This window comes from Pteropus alecto, unplaced genomic scaffold, assembly GCF_000325575.1.
Source record: "Pteropus alecto unplaced genomic scaffold, ASM32557v1 scaffold164, whole genome shotgun sequence".
Taxonomy (NCBI): domain Eukaryota; kingdom Metazoa; phylum Chordata; class Mammalia; order Chiroptera; family Pteropodidae; genus Pteropus; species Pteropus alecto.
In genome coordinates, this window is record NW_006439568.1 from 14,107,110 (window position 1) to 14,112,421 (window position 5,312).

The following is a 5,312-nucleotide window of genomic DNA, read 5'->3' on the forward strand; positions in this document are numbered from 1 at the left end:
TGAAACTTCAATACATCTAATATTATCATTTCTATTACAATTTTATGGAAGTAATAATAAACAGCATATTCATTCTAAAATGAAAATAATGTCACTGTTATTAGAAATGTAGCTGAATAGCCACATATAAGTGACTTTAAGTGGTTGATTTATAAATGTTGCACACTCCCAAGTGAATAAACATTTTCTTTTGGAATTTATAGTGATTATTTGCAAGAAACTCAGGGGAAATTTTTACTTCAAGGAAGTAGTGTTTGAAATAGTATAATTTAGATGCATTTAAAATCATAAAATAATCTAATGATTACAAAGTGAACAAAAATAAATTCCTTTTCCATTGCTGTTTTGATTCCATTTCCACATGACCAGGGTTTCCAGCAATGTTTAATATGTCACAAAACTTCCCATTGATTGCGATATAGACATCTTCATGTCCCACTGAAGCTTAAAGTTCAATAGGGATGATGACAGAAGACATTAATCAGAGATTTCATGTATATTTACCATTTGTTATAAATGGTTATTAAGTAAGGACAATTACATTACACTTTCTGGTGAAATAACAAAGGGAGAGAAAGCAAAAAAATAGTGAGATGGATGGAGAATATTATTTTGTAGTGTGTTTGGGAAGGGAGAAGAAACATGAGTAGTGTGAAGAGCACACTAGGCAGAGGGCAAAGGTGTTTGATAGGGAGGAGCTTGGTAGATTTAAGAAACTGAGAGATAGTGCTGCTAGATCCCAGAGAGTAAGGGACCCAGCCTTGCAGAGTCATGGAAGCCAGTAGAGATAAAGATCTTTATAGGCTAAAAGTATTGAGACTAGCATGATTACATCTGCATTTCAAAGAGATAACTTTAGCTGCAGTGGAAGAACCAGTTTGGGAAGGGGTAAGAACAGATACAGATCAACTGAGAGGATGTATGTTTTAGTCAACAGACAGAAACTTGAACTTGATTGTAGAGCTGGAGAAGAATGAATATGTTCAAAGAATATTCATGAGGTAAAATCAAATAAATTTAAATATAGATTTGTTTTGAAAGCTGGGAAGAAAAGAGACTCTGGCTTGTGTAACAGGGTAGATATTGCTCCTACTTGGTGCAAATTAATTTGGAATTGATAGGTTGGAGGGGGAACGATTGAGATTTCTGAGATTTTGAATCAAACTAAACTTTTTTTAGTATAATAAGTGGATTAATAACAGTGGATTAAAGATGATAAGTAAATATACTACCATAAATTTTTATACAATATTTTAAAAGATAAATTTAGTTATTGGTAAAAAGAAAAGTTAAATAACTTACATATATAATCATCTTTATATTAATATCATCTAATGTAATAGCTATAGAATAGAAATATACTAAATTAATAAAGGTATATAGAATAAAATGTGTTTAATAATGTATTTCCATGGGTTTATTCTCATATACCGTAAGTGCCTTTTATCATAAACATACAGAAATAGAATGCTTGAACAAATTTATGGTACCTAAATCAGTAATATATTTTATTTTATAAGGGAAACTGCTGTGGTAACAAAGTATACATTATATTACAGTTGTGGTACATACTCATTTTCTCCCATCCTAATTGGAGAGAAATCACAGCCACCTAGACTCATTTCTTATTTGTTATGAAAAGAAAGAGCTGTGTTTTGATTAATAATTACTTAAGTATGTACAACAAGTGAGTGAAAAACAGTGGGACAGAGAGACACAGCATGTCTGATTGAGGAAACTGCATGATCAACAATATTGTGTTGACAAACTAAATTCAATTCACAGAAAATAGGCCTACATCTGACCACTCAAAAAGAACCCTGCATGAGATTAACATCTTAGTCAACAAAGTTTTTCAGAAGAGTAGTAACACAAAACTTTTATCGTTTTATTTCTGAAAACTTCAAAAAAATGTTGAAAATAAAAGTAGATGATAAGTTGTAAAATAAAGCATGGGAATGGTATCAATTTTCTTATCAAATGAGAAAATTTATTTGAAAAATATATTGACCTTAGGTAGGAAATATATTTCAAAACTTTTGATGAGACTAAGTCGATCATGATCCTTAGCTTACTTTGTTTGGAGAATAGTGAAGAATTTAAATTTTGAGTGCTGTAGAAGAATCTGAGTGTTGAGTATAGAGAAAAATGAAAGTACTTGAACCTTTAACAATCTAAATGAAAATCTATTTCATAGTTGTCATTGTTTAGTTTCTAGGTATATTTAAACAGATATATTTGAAATGATGATCAGTAGATAAATCAGTACACATGCTGTGCCATGCTCATTACTCACTTATAGTCAAGACACTTGATGTATTTTATGGCTTAAATTGGCTTTCTTTTGATATATATAATGCCCAAATTATGACATAATCTAGCATCATCTTATTTTATAAACAAAGAAGGTGTGATTTGAAGTGATTAAACTACATATAACAACAAGTATATATGGCCTGGATAGTTTGCCACCAATCATATTCACATTATGATGTTTTCTGATCAAGAACTAACATTTTTGTGTCAGAAAACGTTATGTTAGGATTCATGACCTCTTGTATTTTAGTTTTTGTTTGGTTTTTAGTTTTAACCAATAGGATTTTATCATTTTGGGTAACTCATTTATATATATACCCATGTATCCATACACATAGTAGTTTATAGCTAGTCTTACCCATGTAGTTCATATTTATTAGAATGTATAAGCTAAATTACTAAATGTTTTTACTTTAGTGAAAATAGCATAAAAAAAATCTGCTTTAAGTTTCAGATATTAGCATATCCTCTAATTAAACAAATACGATAATATAGATTATAATTGTATTTCTATTTATTTCTTTCTCTCATTTTCATTGAATTAATCTACCAAATCTAAAAATGTTATCCCTAAAGATGAAAGATCTTAAATTAAATGAGGTAGCAATATATTTTTATTACAAAGAGGAAAATAAAAATTAAAATATATTTTAAAGGGTAAACGATAAGCTCCATGAAGTCAAGAAAACTGGTTTTATTTAATTCCCAAACACTGCTGTCATCTATTCACTATTGAAACATATAGCAAGTTTTTAAATCATATTTTGGTACAGCTCTATTCATTTCTTATAACTTTTGGCTGTTAGAACAATCTTGTATAAAGACATATTCTGGTTTATTTTCAAATTTGAGTTTTCAACTTGTTTTAGAGCTAGATCTTTTCCCTCCCTTAAGTGAAGGCTTAAGCTGCTTAAAGGAGGGCACATGTGAAGAGGAAGGGTGTATATGGGTATGGTGGAGTAGGGGCTTGGGAAATGAGACCTGGCTTGTTTTCAGTCCATCTTCTACATTGCTCTTCTCCAAACTATGTTATCCTGGGTCGGAAGCAGAAAAGAGCGCAAAGAAGGCAGAAGGCTCTCTTTGAGAACTGTGAACATGGAGTGGATCCACCTTAGCTTCGCTCTGGTCCTGACTGGTTCCGTCTGACCCTAGTGGTCTCTGCCAGAGTCTTTGTCTTCATCATCATTTTACACTATTTAGCTCTTCCTCATATTTCATTTAGCTTCTGTGATACCACGTTCTCTGAATTTTCCGACTTCCTCATTCTAATTTGCATTTGCCTTGCTTGTATCCTACTTCTTTTCTCTATTTTTAAAGCATCTTTATTGAGTTATAATTGACAAAATTACGTATGTTTAAGAATGAAGTAAAATTATCTGTTTGCAAATGACATGAGTATATATGTAGAAAACCAAAAGATTCAACAACAAAGACAGACCTGCTAGAACTAATAAACAAATTCGGTAAAGTTACAGGATATAAAATCAACATAAAAAATATTGGCACTCCTTTTCTCTATGTTTAAATATTGAAGTGGTCCAGCCCTCGGAACTCTTCTCTCCTGTATCTACACTCAGGAGTTTTCTTTGAGGCCTACTTTTGCTTCCTTCATGGAACTCTTCTCTCCTGTATCTACACTCACTCCTAGGAGTTTTCGTTGAGGCCTACTTTTGCTTCCTTCAAGCCTCATCTCTTATCAAACCTTAAAAATTAACACAACCATTTACTTTGAGGAGTTTTCTTTGAGGCCTACTTTTGCTTCCTTCAAGCCTCATCTCTTATCAAACCTTAAAAATTAACACAACCATTTACTAGGTTGTGTAATGTCTTGAAGTCTACCTTGAATCCTTTTATTTCTAATCTATCCTCATTCAGCAAATCAAGGATTTTACCTTTAAAATATATCTTTCTTGACATATTCAGTCATTTTATTTGATTATCCCATACTTTTTTCTCTGAAATCTCTAATTGTTCATTTTCAATATTCTGGCAGATATTTATTTCTCTTCTGCCTTTTCATATTTAGTGCTTCTCAAAGTGCTATTCTACACACTTTTTTTTATTACTTTATGTATTCTTTTGCTCTTCGATGATATCAAATAATAACTATGTTCTGACAATCCCTGATTCTATATTTCCAAGCTAAACGCTGTCTACTTAAAATGTGTTCATTCTCCTTCTGATAATGTCCTCTTGCATATTTTGTAGAAACTTAAAATGTTACAATATTTTAAATTCATCGAGTGCTTACTATGTACTGACACTAATCTAAATGCTTTTTTAGCTCCTTTAACAATCACAGTACCTTGTGATTTATAACTATCAATATCCCTACTTTACAACAAGGCACAGACAGGTTAAGTAGAACACCCAAAATCCACAGCTAATAAATGACAATCCTGGATAATAAACCAGAAATTAGGCCCCAGAAAGAACATCTACACAACAGACCCTCTTAAAATATAAATAAAAATCAATTAATGAATCTTGCCTGCCCAAATTCATTTGTTCTCCAGAGTTCATTATTAGTAGAACAATCTCTATAGTTGTCTTAACTAGGAAACTTAGTTAAGAATAGATACATTCTTCCCATCCCCTGCCTTATAGACTCTTAACCCTATATATGTCTACTATATCGCCATATCTTGTCTATTCTAATGCGTATCTTGTCTAATTCTAATTTATTCAGTTTTCTACACCTTTCTTCCTCTTCTCAAAGTTAGATAACTATTATCTTTCCAATTTTCATCATTTTTAAAATTTCCTTGCCATCAGAGTAGACTACCTTCTATTACTTTTATAAACTGCAGGCAAATAATAAAATATTCCTGTCTCAGCTTTCTACACTTCAGTGGATATGATCTCTAGTTAAAGAATGTTAAATGTAGCTTATAATGTCCTCATAATTTGGTTCAATTTTTTTCTCCAGCCTTTTATTGCCTTATTGTCTCCTTCTACCCTTTAGAGAGAAAGTTATGGCTCAATTTTTTCCCACT